We start from the raw sequence: 18,459 nt of genomic DNA on the forward strand, positions 1-18,459 counted from the left end.
TTTGGTTCTATAGATGTTTTCTATAATAATGTTTTTTATTTTAAAGCATTACCTTGTGATGGTGTGTATGAAGCTGTATCTGTTGTAGATAACTTAGGAAATAATGTTTTGTGTATTGATTCTACTAATAATAATAACTTGGATAAAGCATCGTTATGACATTGTCGTCTTGGACATATAAGCAAGAAACGCATAGGCCAACTCCAAAAGGATGGAGTCTTGGAGTCGTTTGACCTAAAGTCAGATGATAGTTGCGAATCATGCTTACTTGGAAAAATGAAAAAGCCACCCTTCACAGGCTCGTGTGAGAGGGGTGAAGGTTTGTTGGACCTTATACACACGGATGTGTGTGGACCATTAAAACATGCCACGAGGGATGCTAATCGTTACTATTTGACTTTTACTGATGATTACAGTAGATATGGATATGTCTACTTAATCAAGCATAAGTCAGAGATTTTCGAGAGGTTTATGGAATTTAAACAGGAAGTCGAGAATCAATTGGGCAGGAACATTAAGATGCTTCGATCCGATCGAGGAGGTGAGTATCTTAGTTCAGAGTTCCTCGACTATCTTAGGGAATGTGGGATTGTCTCACAATTGACACCTCCCAGGACACCACAGTTGAATGGTGTGGCTGAGAGGCGTAATCGAACCTTGTTGGATATGGTTCGTTCCATGATGAGTCGAGCTACGCTACCAATCTCATTCTGGGGGTATGCCTTAGAGACTGCCGCCCATATTCTTAATCTTGTCCCTACAAAGAAAGTTGCCAAAACTCCTCACGAGATGTGGACTGGCAAAGTACCTAAGCTAGACCACATCAAGATTTGGGGTTGTGAGGCTTTCGTGAGATGCGAGACTCATGATAAGCTCGAACCTCGAAGCGAGAGGTGTATTTTCATCGGCTACCCACAGCAATCCTTTGGTTACCTCTTCTACAGACCTAGTGACAATGTGGTCTTTGTAGCAAGAAGAGGAGTCTTTCAAGAGAGAGAAATTATAAGCCAAGGAGACAGTGGGAGGCAAATTGATCTTGAAGAAATTCAAGAATCAAGCGGTGAAGGAACTTCAAACACCAGCCCTCAACTTGAGGAGGAAACTCCTGTTGAGCCAGTTGATAAGCCTGTACCTCTGAGGCGTTCCACGAGAGTTAGGAATGCACCTGAGCATTACTATGGTTTCCATATTACTGCGGAAGGTGAGACACTTATTAGTGATGAGACACTAGTAGGTCTGGATGAACCTAACAGCTACACGGAAGCCATGGCAGGCCCTGAGGCTGCTAAATGGAAAGAGGCCATGGATAGCGAGATACAATCCATGTATGACAATCAAGTTTGGAACTTGTTTGAGAATGTACCAGGTCGTAAGACTGTAGGGTGAAAATGGGTCTTCAAGAAGAAGACCGACATGGATGGTAAAGTACACACTTATAAGGCGAGACTGGTTGCAAAGGGCTTCTCTCAAATTCCTGGAGTGGACTATATTGAGACCTTTTCTCTAGTAGCCAAGATTAAATCTATTCGGGTTCTGTTGGCCATAGCTGCATTTCATGACTATGAAATATGGCAAATGGATGTCAAAACCGCTTTCCTTAATGGAAAGTTGGCTGAAGATGTTTACATGAGTCAGCCAGAGGGTTTTGTCAGCAACAAGTACCCTAATAGAGTGTGTAATCTCGATAAATCCATTTATGGATTGAAACAGGCACCTCGCAGGTGGAATCTTTTCTTTGATGAGAAAGTCAAGGAATTTGGCTTTTCGAGGAGTGAAGATGAATATTGCATCTATATCAAGGCTAGTGGGAGCATAGTCAGTTTTTTGGTACTGTATGTGGATGACATACTACTCATAGGAAATGACATCCCAACCCTGCAGGAAGTAAAGTCCTGGCTTGGGAAGTGTTTCGCTATGAAGGACCTTGGTGAAGCTGCCTATATCCTAGGGATAAAGATTTTGAGAAACAGGAGTAAAAGGCTAATTGGACTTAGCCAAAGTACCTACTTGGACAAAGTGTTGAAAAGATTCAACATGCATAACTCCAAGAAAGGTGAGTTACCCATTCAGTGTAACGCCAGATTGAGTAAGACACAAAGCCCTAGTAGTGAGGCTGAGATAGCAGAAATGAGTCAATTTCCTTATGCTTCAGCCGTAGGATCGATCATCTATGCCATGACGTGTACTCGACTTGATGTAGCTTTTGCTTTGAGCATGGTTAGCAGGTATCAGGCGAACCCTGGCAAGGAACAATGGACCGCGTTAAAGAATATCCTCAAGTACCTGCGAAGGACTAAGGACTGGGTCCTTACCTTTGGTGGGAGTGATGACTTGAGAGTTGTAGGGTATAGTGATGCTAGCTTCCAGACTGATAGGGATAATTTCCGCTCTCAGTCAGGCTGGGTCTTTACCCTAAACGGAGGAGCAATTTCTTGGAAGAGTTCCAAGCAGGAGACAGTGGCTGATTCCACTTGTGAATCAGAGTATATAGCAGCAAGCGAGGCAACAAAGGAGGCGATATGGCTAAAGAACTTCATCGGAGACCTTGGAGTTGTACCAGCTATAAAAGAGCCAATGGAGATTTTCTATGACAACAATAGTGCGGTTGCCTTAGCCAAGGAACCAAGGGATCACGGGAGATCCAGACACATCGACAGAAAATACCATTTTATCAGACATCGAATTCAAGAAGGACTCCTCATGGCGAAGAGGGTATCATCGGATGAGAACCCGGCAGATCCCCTCACGAAGGGACTGAGTAGGGTTAAGCATCTCCAACATGCTCGGAGCATAGGGCTGAAGGATGATATAAGTTTTAGTAGTTAGATAACCCAGAAATTTTTAAAGTGTAATTAACATTTGATGAAGAATAAAAGGTGTTTTATTTATGAGTAAAGTGTTGCTATCTCTTGTCGATCTTTTACTATATTTCTTTTGCATGTTTTGACTTCTAGAATAATTATGTTTGGTATATCATATTATTCAAACCTCCACAGTCGGTCATATGTCGGAAGTAGGTATGAATCAAGACTGTCATGATTGGTTGCAGAGGTCTAAGGTGTTGGACATGGCTACAACAATCATGAGTGCTCATAAGTTCTGAGCATTGGACTCAACCCACGCTCACTGGAATCACTTCATGGAATTTTATCTCGAGTGATCGTGAGACGGTAATATCATATAAGTCTTCAAACCTAGAGATATGATTTGTTACTTACGAGTTGGTTATGCATTGATTGTACGTAAACGCATTCGTAACTCGATGTTATAAAACGTGCTTTTGTGTGTAATTCAATGAGTGGTAGAACAAACATATGAGTCGAAGTTTATCTGTTCCTTCTTGGATTAGAAGCTGATATCTGGGCCCCTCGATGATTTTGTTTTGACCTATGTACCGGGCCCGGTCAGAACTAAGTTGATGTGTTCAGTTGAGTTCTATGTCAAAAAAATCGGAAATCGGGAAACAAATGCTGGACAATAAGCAAGACAATGTTCCATGTGTTTGTCCGGCTGATATCTAGAACAGAGGATTATATGATCACTTATCTAAATGGCGCGTTCTAGTTCAACAGAGTTTAAAGAGCTACGATTGCTGATCGGTTCCTGAAGTTATACTTGCAAATATAGTTACTAGACTTATCCAAGTGGAAGACTGTTGGATATAGTGTCTAAGGCTATAACTATATTTGGTATATACTTGACCCAACCTGGCATGGTCCATTTGGGTTGCACTTCACCCGAACAATGTATGGATAATATTTGAGAATAGTACAAGTTATGATTTATTAATATATTATAAGTTCTAATATATTAATATAAGATCATATTATTTAATTAGTAGTGATCTATAATTAATCTAGGATTAATTTAGTGATCAAAGATATTACTAATTAAATATGGGCTTCTATATTTATATAGTGTGGGCTTATGCTTATTTGGAATGGGCTAGGCTTGGATGGAGAAGTCCATGGATACTCCATGGAGCTTTAACCCATGGATCCCATGGACATTGTCGTCTTCCACATTGCGACTGTTTTTGCGTTTAAGCAAGTCAGCAATGGTTTCCTTGTCATCTTCATCTTCTTCCTCAGCTATGTTCTTTCCTTTATCCTTCACACCCGAACCTGAAGCTTGACCAGTCGGAGGTGGTTCGGTTGTGTGAGCAGCTGTTGAGGAAGGAGGTGGTTTCGATCCGGACTTCTTCCCTTGTCCCCCTTGTTTCGGATTGGACACGAAACTAGGTAAGCCTTCGATTTTGCTAAGAAGGTCCATGGCAGGAGTAAGTTTTTCAGCAAGGGTTCGCCTCACCGAATGATTGAGAATGGGATCGTGTGCTTCCAGGATGTTAGATAGGGCAGCGTGTACATCCGAAATACATGTTTTGATAACCTCCCGTTCGGATCGAAGAGCTTCAAGCTGTTGCTGATAGTTTGAAATCTGAGTGCTCTTGACCTTGAGGGCGGTGGTTTTGCTTGCTAAAATGTCCATTAATGAGTTTTCAGCTGCGAGATCCTCTTGAAGCTTAGCGAGGCGCTCATCAATGGAGGCACGAAGGGCCGAGTTGTCATCGCTGATGGATTGGCGAAGGTTAGCGAATGACTGTAACTCCGTTGAGACGAACGTGGCCAATTGCTGAACGATTGGTTCCAACGTTGTCTTGGTAGAATCAGCACTCTCCTGTAAGGACTTCAACATGGAAGAGGCATCTGAGAATCGTTTATTGACTTTTGCGGTCGCTGCCTCACAGGCTTTTGTGGAGGCGTCAATGGCGGCTGTGGCTGAAGCAACAGAATCATGCTGAGCCCTGGAGAAGGCGTCAACAATCTTCTGAAGAGCAGCTTCAGAGAGAGAGGACTGAGTGTTGGTGGATGACGCAAGAAGTAAGTTAACCTTCTCGTTTAGCTCCTTTAGATGCTTCTTTGTTACTGGAGCATCGTCCTCATCATCACTGTGAACCTGAAACGGACTAAAGTAGACCGAATCGAAGGTTATGTTTTCACCGCCAAGGAATGGGTTATCTCCATCAGAGGCATGATCTGGAGATGGTGGGGGTGGTGAAGCTGGGGGTGTTATGGTGTGGGTAGGTTCAGGTTGAGTGGTTGTGGGGGGGGGGGGGGTTTCCGGTGGTGGTTGAGTATGGGTAGGTTCGGTTGTATGCTGGGTTTCGGTTTGAGGTGGTTCGGTTACAGGAGGGGTTTCGGTTGCACTGGTATGAACCCCCGTATCAGATACGTTGGTTGTAACCTTTGCAGTTTTGGTAGTGGTATCTGTGAAAATGGGTGGTGGTATAGGGAGAGAGGTTTTAGGTATGGTGGTGGCGGGGTTTATGGTGGGAATTGAAGTAGGGATTGTTTGAGGAGGAGAAGAAATGGGTGAGACATGAATTTCCATATCTGGGGTAGGTGATCGGGGTGGGGTGTTGCCTCTGGGAGGGGTTTCGCCTGTTTGAGAGCCGTCCGAACCCGAACTCTCGTTTTCTGAGTCACTTGAAGAGGAAGCGATTACAAGCTTTCGCTTCGGTTGAGTCTTCCTTCTCTTCGGTTGTGGGGGCTGTGCCGGTTTTGTTTGTTTCCTCTTCATGGGAGAAGGACCTTTAGGAGCCTTGGTCACTTGCTTCCCTTTTTCCGCCTTTTTGCCCCTGTTGATAGATTTGTCAGCATTATGGATTGACTTGAGCATTTCCTGTGTTAGAACCCTAGGACCAGACGCCTTGAATTCCTTTATCGTCCGGATGATCCTGCTGTCGGACGGAACATCGCCGTACATTGTCTCCGGAATAGATCCAATGAAAGAAAATTTTGATGTATCAGTAACGATGATCTTCGTGGTATGAAAAGTACCGATCGAAGACATCGATGCACCAGCAGCAGTGGGAATATCGAATTTGTCCATCGCCCATTTTGTTATGATTGTCCAGAACCAGGCATACGACACCTCAGAGTGTCGTGAAGAGGAAGAAAGGCTCTGGATGAGTTGTTTCCAGAGAACCAACCCATAGTCTAGATTTACGCCGTTGTAAACGCCATACATAATCGACAGGAACAGTCAACTTGAACCATCGGATCCTGAGCTCCGTTCAGATAAGCCCTTGAAGAGGACTGTAAACATGCCGTTCCATTGTGGCCGCAAGCAGGATTTCTTAAACTTTGCGACGGAGGTGAGCGCCTCCGTGTACCCCATGTTATAGAACATGTTGTATAGATGTCCAATAGGAATCGTCTCCGGATTAATTCTCGATGGGTCAGCAGCCAACCCTAGCAGTGTACCAAATCGTTGTCGAGAAATGGAGGTCTTGTGAGTAGCAACCTTGAAGAACACCCGCTCGACTGCTTTGTCGTAATGAGCAGTCGCATACACCTGAGAAAGAATCTCCATGGGCACAGATTCAACCCTTGTAAGTGCAGGAGCGATCTGGGAGTACTTCAAGCACTCGATGATCGGCGTCATATAAGAATCATACGACAGAGGAGTGAGGTCGATCACCAAGCATTTTTGTGGACGTATGGGAAGGATGTGTGAGGTAGCATGGACTGAGGATGATTCTGCCATTGTTGAAGGTAGAAGAAGAAGATGAACAGTGAAGCTTTTGGGAGTTTTTGCTCTCTTGGAAATTCCGGATGCAGTAAAGAGGTAAATGGGAGTATAGACTGCCTTTTTATAGTGGGTGAATGGAGAGAGAAAAATCGTTTCAAATTTTCTAGGGAAATACGAAAAGGTTTCCGGAATGACAGATGCGTGACAGTTAAGGCATGCGATGATCACGTAGGAGAGAGAGTGTCAGATTCCTAGGATCACACCGCCCAACAAGCGCCGTTTGAGAACATACCGTTTGAAATCCTCACGCGCCTTTAAGTGCCAGAGAGGTGTCGCTTGAAATTCGCACACGCGTCCATGATGTCAGTAAAAGTATGGGCGTTCTAAATTCACACGCGTTCCCTTTTTACCGTCGTTTGAAATTCAATCCTTTTAACTCCCGCCTGAGTCAGTAACCCTTCCTTATCTTTTAAATGGCATCTTTTGAATTAAATACCCACGTGGATGATTTTTGACCACAGCTTGATAATTAACCACCAAAGCAATAATACAGCATGTAATTATTAGTAACGGAATTTTGGAAAATGAAAGATTTTCGTGCGAAGAGTGTAAAAAGAAAAGAAATAAAGCAACTCTTTTTAGGAATGACTGTGATGTCAATAATGACACGAAACAAATGATCCCGGGCACGAATCTCTTCCTTCAAGATCAAGAGAGACCTCAAAGTGTTAATGTGGTTTCCCGTTGAATGACGATCAAACATTTATTAATAAATGTTGAAAGGTTTCTTTTAATAAGGCTACTTAAGGGTGGCTTTTGCTTTGATTCAACAATTCTAATCTTGAAATAAGAAAGAAAGTGAACAAAGTACTTGTGAGACCAGTGTAGTCTGTTGAACAAGTAGGTAGGTAGTAATTTTAAATTGGCTTGGAAAATATAAAATCTCAGAAAAAAATTAAAAACTGGACCCCAAGGGAAGAAATGTTATGGTGTTTAACAATTTCATAGGAAACACACAAAAATAAAAATTTGAGATTTCAGTAGGATACATCCGTCAATTCGTTGGTGAAAACTTGAGCAAATTTATTGTTCACCGTCAATTCAGATTTGGTGTTGAATTTTGGGTTTCACTCAGTTCGTAGTGGCACTAAACTGAGATCATAAACATAGTTGTTGTGTAACCATAAACCTCAGTGGTAATTTCTGAGAGTCTCAAGGGTTACGTTGATGAAACGAATGTAATGGAGAAATGTAGTGGAGATGGTGTGAGAAATTTAAGTACCTCTGATGCGATGGATCTTTTGTCCTATCTCACAATCCAAGTGAAGCTGAGTAATATTAGTATAAAGACGTTTTGCAATCAAACAAAAAACATTTCGCTGTTTTAACAACTTTAAATTGTCTCTCTGTAAATAAATGTTTTCGTCTTTTATTTTAACTAATTCAGACTCCTTCAACTCGATCCACATGCGCCGCTCCTCACTCTTCGAAGACACCCTGCTTAATTGATCAGTTAGGTTAGAATTGGTGACTCGAGTTTGAGTTAAACTACTATCTAGATGAGAGATTCGTGTATTAACACTTTTTAGTTCTTTTTCATAGGAGCATTGTGGTACTTTAAATGAAACAAAGACCGATTGTACCTTCTTGATCAGTTCATCGAGCTCGTTGAACTGCATGCTGAGCGATTTGGCTGTAAAGCACATATCCTGCTGCTCCTTCGGTTCATTGCTTCCACCATCAGTGTTGTATCCCCTCATCTGAGACACTTCAGACACCATCAGGCACCTGCCTCCACTTCTCTCCTCTTTAGCCACATAAGCCTTTCCATGCGAAGGCTTCCTCACTTCATCGTCTTCGGATTCGGTTGACCAAACTTCACGCCACCGAACTCGTCATCAGCAACCGAACCCTGCACAATTAGAGCATTCATGGAAGGGTTAGCGGTAGATTTCTTCTTCCTCATCTCATCGAGCTTTTTCTGCAGCAAAGCTTCCTCATCCTTTTCCTCATCTTTTTCAGCCATCTTTTTGAGGACACAATCCTTAGCATAGTGGTTTTTCCCACCACAGTAGTAACAGCTTACTCCAGAATCACCATCTGCCTTCGGTTCCTTCTTGGGCTCTTCAACCTTCGGTTCATTGTTAATCTTTTCTGAACTATAACTCCCCTGCCAGGTTCGATTTTTGTTGCTGGGGAATCTCTTCTTACAGAACCTCTTGGGGTTAGATACCATCATAGCATAATCCTCAGACGTGAGGTCATACTCCTCTAGGTTGAGGTCTTCGTCCTCCATCACAGCTTTACTTTTTGACAAGAGGGCCAGTGAACCTAGGCTTGAAACAACGTTCTTTTCCTGCAGCACAATCTTCTCCTGGGACTTGAGAATACCCACGAGTTTCGCCAAAGAATATGATTTAAACTGCTCATGGGCTTTAACTGTAGACACCACTACTCTCCACTCTGACCTTAGACCATTTAGAAACGTAACCTTCTGCTCGATAAGCTTCCTTTCGATGTCATGTTTGATCATCTTGTTGAGAAGATGATTGAAGCGATCGAACGTTTGGGTCACAGTTTCTTCGGCTCCTTGCATAAATTCTTCAAACTCAGATAAGAGCAAGGTTTGGATAGAGTGTTCAAGATCCTCGTCTGTAGAGTACAGTTCACGAAGTCTATCCCAAACTTCCTTTGCCGTCGTGCATGAGCTTACCAACCTAAAGGTGTCGGACTGAAGGGCGAATCTGATCAACCTTAGCGCCTTGATATTGCACTGGAATTTGTCCTTTTCATCTTGCACAATATCTTTAACATCCTTCAGCAGATCATTATACTCCTTTTGAGTTTTAATAATCCTCGATGTTGCAGAGTGAGAAAACAGTCCATTAATGATTGCTTCCCATATGAGGTATCCATTATCCTCAGATCCTATAACGTAGTCTTCGAAGTGATGCGCCCAGACTTCATAATCATGGGTATATAGGATGGGAATCTTCGTGGTTGAATCGATGCTGTTGGAAATATTGATGGGATTCGATTGCGACTCGTCCATTATGATCGAATAACCTGTTCAAAGATCAGACTTGTAACAAATCAGATTAGGGCAAAACAATAAATATCAAGATACGTCAATAATGAGATGACGGCTCAATAAATATCAGTTATTGCGGAAAAACCCTAATTGAAACCTTTTCACAGAAAAGAAGTGTATCGATTACACAGCCTCCTGCTCTGATACCACTTGTTGAGCATCAACGCTACCGGTTGATCTAAAACCAATTGTTGTTAGAAAGAGCGCAACCTTACCCATATAGCGCATTCAGCCCTCCAGAACCAGGCATTCTATTGCGGCACTCCAGGCCATCGTGCGAGGACTTGGTCGATGCCATTTCTGACCCCCAACAATCCCCCCCTCAGAAATTGCTCCCTGAGAGAATAGAACCCTCGCCACTGGCTCTGATACCAATTGATGAGATTAAAACTTAATCTGGAAGATCGATTAGATCTTAAACAGGTAAATAAATATTAAACAGCAAGAACGAACGCAAAATAAAGAACAACTCAAGGATGAATCAAACGTGTCGAATGATTATAAAATAAACCCTCAGAAGAGCTCGATCAAGAACATCAACTGTAGAGGGTTGGAGGTTTACAAGAACGATAAAAGAAATCTGAAATACTATCGTAATCGTTACTTCTGAATTGTTAACCTAATATGCATGCAAGCATATCTTTATATAGTAAACCTAGCGAACTGACGGTTGGACAGGCCCATAACCGGAGTATAAAACAAATGGACTAATAGCCGAGCCCAATGACGCAATCTTCAAAACGAGTATTCAACTCAACAATAACACATAACACTTTAAGCACGAAGCTTAGTGGGTTCCCGAAAATACCACGTACAGCAATTCGCCACTCGAGGCTATACTCTGTAAAACCTTCCGGTCCAGTCTGGTTGTGAGCCTTGCGGCCTCATGGATCGTTGGACCCTCCAGACCGGTCTATAAACTCCACATAGCATAAATTACAAAGACATAATGCATAGCATACCAAATATACAACAGGATAACATAATACACAATGCAAACACATAAGACCTTCCGGTCACACATAACTACAACTCAAGGTAAAGTATAGTGAGAAGACTCACCTTGGTTAGCAGGTAACCGACAAGCACTCAGAATCTTGGACTAGCCTCCACCTAACACATAAGACAAGCATCTCAATCATTATCCGTCTTATTACTCTTTATACCTTAAGTCCATTTTTCTTCTTTTGACCTTCAGGATGGGTAAAAGACCATTTTACTCCTCTTAGGCCCCACCTGCCCCCTTACCGGCCCACTCATGAAGTCAATAGAACTCAACCTGGGTCAACATTCCATGTTGACCTGACTCGTCGAGTGCACACCTGTGACTCGCTGAGTCCCCTCGAATTCTCCATGATCTTCCTAGGGTTCACAAAGCTCACTAAGTTGACTTCAAACTCGATGAGTCAACACTGGCCAAGGCTACTAGGTCACACCCGCTACAACTCGTTGAGTCTTCCTAGGGACTCAGCGAGTTGGCTCCATTGGATTACTCAATCAGCCAACTGAGGTTAGATTTGTAGCCCTAACTCATAGATGTAACCTCCTACTACCCCAAAGTCACGTAAAGGTCCGATCTTGATGTCCATGCATGGTGTATTTTGCATTATAAACCATAAAGACTCCATTAATGGTTCCTAGCTTCAAACCCCAATGGTTTCTCGACCATGGCTTCTCACTTTCGGAATCTCTAGACCCTCCAAAGTCCATATCTATGCTACCAGCTCATAAGTGAAGTTTGACGCATTCAAAACCCCACCAAGAAGGTAATACAAGCCCTAATCCACAAAAGAAATATCTAATCAAATATGGAAGAAAGGGGGGGTCCAAATTGATATCTCCAACTGATGGTCCTAGGTTGTAAATCATGGATCTACAACCTCCTAAGGCCGCTTGAGCTTGAAACCTCCTTCTTCCTTGCAACCATCCATCAAGAAGCTCAAAATAGCTCTCTCTCTTGCCGAAAGCACCCAGGACTCATTTAGGGTTGTCTCTTCTGTAAGGTAGCCGCAATAGGGGGCCTTAAGTGCCTTTAAATAGGTCCCAAACCCCAAAAGTTAGGGTTTCTCCGCCTAACACCTACTCAGTGAGTTCCTCCCCTGACTCGTCGAGTCCACTCATTAAACCACTGAAGAAACACGACTCGACTCGACGAGTTGGACTCTCAACTTGTCGATTCACTCCTTCAAACTCAATATTTACATACACAATCATATCCCTAAAAATTCAGATGTTACACCAACTAGTATCAATTACCCCGTTTTGGAAGGAGGTTCGGAATTGAAGTCAAGTTTAGTTCGTCATCTTCCAACTTTTCATGGGTTGAAGAGTGAAGACCCTCATAAGAATTTGAAGATGTTCCACATTATTTGCACTAGTATGAAGCCACAAGGTTAACCGGATCACCAAATCAAATCAAGGGCATTCCCCTTTTCATTGGCCGATAGAGCAAATGATTGGTTATTCTATCTTCCACTGGGGTCAATCAACTTATGGACCGACATGGCAAGAGCTTTTCTTGACAAGTTCTATCCCACTTCAAGAGTTTTAAGTCATAGATATGATATTTTTGGAATCCACCAAGGTCAAAATGAGACTTTTCATGATTATTGGGAGAGGTTCGACAACTTGTGCTATAGTTTTCCACAACATCAAATTTTGGAACAACTCCTCATTCAACACTTTTATGAGGGATCGTTACCAATGGAGAGAAGAGTTGCTCATGCCTCGACTGGTGGTGATGTCTTTAGTAAAACCCCAAAACAAACAAGACAACTTTTCAACACCATAGCCGTGAATTCCCAACACTTTGGCCCACTCCAAGACATGAAAAGAGATACACAACACAAAGTCAACGAAGGGTGAACATCTTGTAACGCCTGTGTTTCCGGGCTTGCCATTTTTAGCAATGTAATAGTCTAGGTTAAGCTTTGTAACCCGTTTTGAAATAATAAGATTGTATTATTTGAGTATTACGTGTTTTGTGCTTAATTGCTTAATTATGTTGTTTGATTAATTAAGAATAAAAATAAGCGTCGAAATTTAAGTGTAAAATAAACTTGATATCTTTGGTTAATGTTGTAGTAGTTGAAACGAGTTTTCCGAATATATATAGAACGCCCAAATCTGACTTCGTATGAGGAAGTTATGATTTATCAAAGTTTCGGCTTAGCGGTATGCAGCTTGAAATACTCGATTTGAGATCGAGCGGTTTTTAGCCGAAGCAATCTAAACGAGAGTCGAAGATCTCGTTGTTGGTATCGAAGCAATGAAAAGTTAGGCGAGAACAGACTTCAAACGAAGAAGTTATGAATTTATAATGAAGTTTTTCTGTCCCGGCCTATTAAAAATAAATAATAAAAATAAAGTTAAAAATAGCCGACAGAGTCTAATCGAAAGTTGTAGAACGTAGTCTCACCTTCGCGTGGATATAAAGAACGTCGAAAACGGAGTTTGTATGAAGAAGATATGAATTTTCGAAGTTTATTAAATAATTAATAATTAAATTTAATTATTAAATCCCGGTATAATCCGAAGACGAGTCATCGGACTCATCCGAAGTACGTCCCGCGTACTAGCCTACGCCCTGTGTACACCGAGGTATGTTGACATTCGCACTCGAGTATTTCGGATACGTAAGCCATGATGATCCGAGGCGTACGCCCCGCGTACTCCGAGCTTCGAGCCTCTATAAATAGGATCCGAAGGCAGCCGACTCCTTTGCTATTTTTCTCTCTTCTCTCTCCCGTTTTACCTCGATTTGTGTGCCAGAAGTACCCCGATGCTCCGGTAATATTCTCGAGCCCCGAAGCAAGTCCCGAGATCCCGAAGATCCCGAGAAGTGCGATACCCGAGCCGAAGCTCTGCCCGCGAGAAGTTCGATTTTTGTAGAGATCTTCCAGATCTGCTGAGGATTACTACTTCTGCAAGTCGTAGTGCTGTCTGATCATCTTCTGATCAAGTGAGTGTATACTACGTTTCACAAACATGATAATAATACAAGTATGGTTTGAGTGTATTAAGTATATTGTTGTTTATACGTGTGAGTGTGTAGTTGCTTTCTTCTAATGCATAATTATGAGGTATTTTATACAGAGTACGTATTATGGGTATAATTTTGTGGTTATGTGTGTGAATGTGTATTCACTCCCTTCTATCTCATGGAACTGATTTGTCTTCTATGAAATACGTGTTATGTGTGTGTGCCTCATCTGTTATGTGGAATATGTATTGATTAAAGCATGCTATACAAGTTTTAAAGTATGTATAAAAATGTATAATTTTTATCTACTAATATGTTGGGTAGAACATGGGTAGATAGTTGGTGTGTAATAAACAGATGAGAGGCCTCGTTGTTGTTTGATTTAGTCATCTAGCGGAGATTAGATGACGACCATGGACTTTTCTAGATAGTCTTGTGGAAACATTAGCAGGTTCTCCACCTGTAGGTGTTAATGAACTTGGGTGTTCATTCGCTGTACTCCATCCCCCTCATGGTTGCCTTATTTGACTTATATTGCTGAGGAACCCTGAAGCATGTGTTGTCGCCACGATGAAATATTCTTAGACTAGGTCCCTTATGTTAGTTGTCTTAGGGACATAAAGTGAGGATAACGGGAATGGGTAATTGGGTCATTGTTGGTTGGTGGAATTAAATATAATTATTTATTGTGGGTTGAAAACCCTATATGCTCACCAGGCTCCCAAGCCTGACCCACTCAGTTTTATTTGTATTACAGGAAGTGGCGCAAGGGCATAAGATGGATGAACCATTGAGTTGTTTTGTTTACAAGTCTGTATATGTATATATTTGTTGAATGACTTGTAATGTTATCGTTTATGCTTTATGGTCTGTATCGGAACATGACACCCCGAGTTTTGATTATATAATGAAAATACATTTCTTTTATGAAATGCTTTGGTAAACATTGTTTTATCATGTTTTGTTTTTGAGAACAAATTCCGCTACTCTTTCAAATCAAAAGGATTTACTCTGAAATTATTTTAAAAGCATAAATGAAAATCGGTCTTTTCTGACCGAGATTTTGGGGATGTCACAGTTGGTATCAGAGCATTAGTTTAAGCGAACTAGGAATTTGTAGGATTTCTAGACTTAAACTTAGAATGCTAAGTGAAATTTTGAGGTGTGTGTCTGTGATATTTTAGACACGAGCACTAGTTTATTTTAGGAAAGTTGCCTAAAATGTTTTATGTGCTAAATGTGATATGTTGCCATATATGATATTATTGTTCGAATCTATGGTCTGTTGTCGACCGGATCTAGAAACTTTATGTGTGTAGGATTCTAAGCGTACGTCTACGATATTAGAACTAGCATTTAAACGTTTCGGAGTGATAAGGATGATTTGAATATCTATCGTGAATGAGGATCTAATTTCACCATATTCGGTGTATAGATCAAAAATGGTGAGAACAAGAAGTGGAGTTGGAAATGCTGATGAAAACCGGAATCAACCACCAGTGATTGAACAAATACCTGTCGTAGCAGCAGCACGTGAGCTAATAACCATGGCTGGTGTGCAAATGATGATTCAGACGATGTTGGATCGTCAGATGGATGAAACTAGGCGGTTGCTTCAACAGAATCGTGAAGAACTGTCAATTCGTGTGGAAGAGCCCGAACTAAATGAAGGGCACTCGGAAGGTGGAAACTTCAGTGGGTCTGTTGGTCAAGCCAACCCACCGATAGTTAGGCTAGAAAACCATGATGGAAGGAATGATGGAATGGGATGCAAGTACAAGGACTTTCTAACTTGCAAACCATCGACCTTCAATGGAAAGGATGATCCGATTGGGGTTATGGATTGGATCTCCGAAATGGAGTTAGCCTTCATGACTTGTGGCTGCAGAGGCAAGTTGCAGACTATCTATGCAGAGCGTCAATTCCGAGGTGGAGCCGTTTGTTGGTGGAACACTCTAGGGAAGACTTTAAGCCCTAATGAGCCACTACAATTGACATGGGCAGAGTTCTTGGTGCAGTTCAAGCGCAAGTTCTGCTCGGCTCAAAATCTGTTGGAGTTGGAGAATAAGTTTTTGGCATTGACAAAAGGCAGCATGTCGGTTGATGAATACACTAATAACTTTACCGATAAGATGGAGTTTGCCTTGCGTATCATCCCAGACGAGCTGACTAAGGTGGACCGGTATGCGAAGGGACTCCCATGGGAGTACGAGGTGCCAGTACGTCAGGCACATACTCTAGAGGCAGCTATCTGGGCTGCCAAGTCTGTTGAGAACATGATTAAGGGGAGAACCACCGACAAGGTTGAGGTTGGTGAGAAGAGAAAGTTTGAGGGAACATCTGGTTCCAGTAAGAAAAGCAAATTTTCGAAATCGGATTCGAAAAAGTTTGGAGGAAAAGGAGGCGAAGCAAAGTGGTGTGATAAGTGTAAGAAAAAGCACTTTGGGAAATGTAGCGAGGATGTGACCTGCTACAAGTGTGGAAAGGTTGGACATTTTGCCAATGAGTGTCCGAACAACAAAAGGATGTGTTTTGGTTGCAATGAAGTGGGGCATATTTTGAAAGATTGTCCGAAGAAGAAGGAGGCAGCTAGGCCCAACATTCCACCAAAGCCGAAGGCGAGAGCCTTCCAGATGACACTCGAAGTTGCGAAAGATGAAGTTGATGTCACTTCAGGTACCTTTCTCGTAAACGAATTTCCTGCTCAAATTTTGTTTGATTCTAGAGCCAACTACTCCTTTATTTCACATGAGTTTGGTAGAAAGCTAGCTTTGCCTGTTGATAGACTAGATAATGCTTTATTAGTCGAAGTTGCTAGTGGCAAGTTTCTACCTGTTAGCCATCGTATGAAAAACATCTTAATCGACCTTAATGGGAATAAGTTTCACGAGGAATTATTGCCTATCGAACTTAATGGTTTCGACATCGTTCTGGGAATGGATTGGCTTAGCGCCTGTGATGCCGAAATTTTATGCAAGAAGAAGATAGTTAAAGTAAACCCGCTTGGGAAAGATTCATTATGGTGTACGGGGACAAACGACGAGTAAATTCTGGAATCATTTCCCTAATGAAAGCCAAGAAGTGTTTGACCAAGGGATGTACATCATATTTAGCATTCGTGATCGATGCTAAGAAGGAAAAGAAGGTGATGCAGAGTATTCCAGTGGTGTGTGATTTTCCGGAAGTATTTCCCGAAGATCTTCCTAGATTACCACCTGATAGACAAGTGGAGTTCAGAATAGACTTGTTACCAGCGACCATGCCAATAGCAAAAGCACCTTATCGATTAGCACCGATGGAGATGAAGGAGCTGATGATGCAACTTCAAGAATTACTAGACAAAGGTTTCATTAGACCTAGTTCATCGCCCTAGGGAGCTCCAGTGTTATTCGTGAAGAAGAAAGACGGATGTATGAGAATGTGCATCGATTACAGAGAGCTGAACAAGGCAACAATAAAGAATAGATATCTGTTGCCGAGGATTGATGACCTGTTTCATCAATTGCAAGGTTCGAGCTATTTCTCGAAGATCGATCTTAGGTCAGGATATCATCAGCTAAAAGTAAGAGAGCAAGATATCGAGAAGACTGCATTCAGAACTAGATATGGACACTACGAGTTCTTGGTTATGTCGTTTGGACTAACCAATGCTCCGGCAGCATTCATGGATTTGATTAATAGGGTTTGTAATCAGTTCCTTGATAAATCTGTGATATTGTTCATAGACGACATTATGATCTACTCGAAAAGCCAGGAGGAGCATGGCAGGCACTTGCGAGAAGTGTTGGAAGGTTTGAAGAAGGAGAAGCTGTATGCGAAGTTCTCCAAATGTGATTTTTGGATTCGTGAAGTCCAATTCCTGGGTCATGTGGTCAACCAAGAAGGGATAATGGTTGATCCAGCAAAGATTGAAGTTGTAATGAAGTGGGAACAACCGAAAAGTCCCATGGAGATTTGAAGCTTTTTAGGATTAGCCGGATATTACCGCAGGTTTATCCAAGGCTTTTCTTCGATTGCTACTCCATTAATAGCTTTGACCCAAAAAGGAGCTACTTATGCTTGGAGTGATAAGCATAAAGAAGCATTCGAGAAGCTAAAGAAGAAGCTATGCGAGGCACCGATACTTTCTCTACCCAATGGAGTTGAAGACTTCGCTGTTTATAGCGATGCGTCTGGGGTTGGATTGGGTTGTGTTTTGACCCAACGAGAAAGGGTGATAGCATATGCGTCTCGACAGCTGAAAGAGCATGAAAAGAATTACCCGACTCATGATTTGGAATTGGCAGCGGTAGTTTTCGCTCTGAAAATATGGAGGCATTACCTCTATGGCACGAAGTGCAAACTTTTTACTGATCATAAGAGTCTCCAATATCTCTTTAATCAGAAGGAATTGAATATGAGGCAACGATGCTGGCTAGAATTACATAAAGACTACGACTGAGAGATACTTTACCATCCCGGTAAAGCTAATGTTGTTGCTGATGCTCTCAGTCGGAAAGTCAATCTTGAAAGGAAAAGGCCAAGAGCGTTGAGAATTGAAGTTGTCTCGACCATTGTGGAAAGTATAAAGAAAGCTCAAGAGGAAGCTTCTAAGAAAAATGACCGAAAGGATGAACGTTTGGGTAAAACGTTGGTGTTTGGTACAAACGGTCATGGACTGAAGGTATTCCAAGATCGTATATGGGTACCTAAGTCAGTAGGAATTAGGGATCTTCTAATGGAAGAAGCTCACAAAACCATGTACTCAATTCATCCTGGTAGCACTAAAATGTATAGGGACCTGAAACCCTATTACTGGTGGCCGACGATGAAGCTTGATGTTGCAAAGTATGTGGCCGAGTGTGTGACTTGT

Source organism: Lactuca sativa, chromosome 2 (genome assembly GCF_002870075.4).
Source record: "Lactuca sativa cultivar Salinas chromosome 2, Lsat_Salinas_v11, whole genome shotgun sequence".
In the NCBI taxonomy this organism is placed as follows: domain Eukaryota; kingdom Viridiplantae; phylum Streptophyta; class Magnoliopsida; order Asterales; family Asteraceae; genus Lactuca; species Lactuca sativa.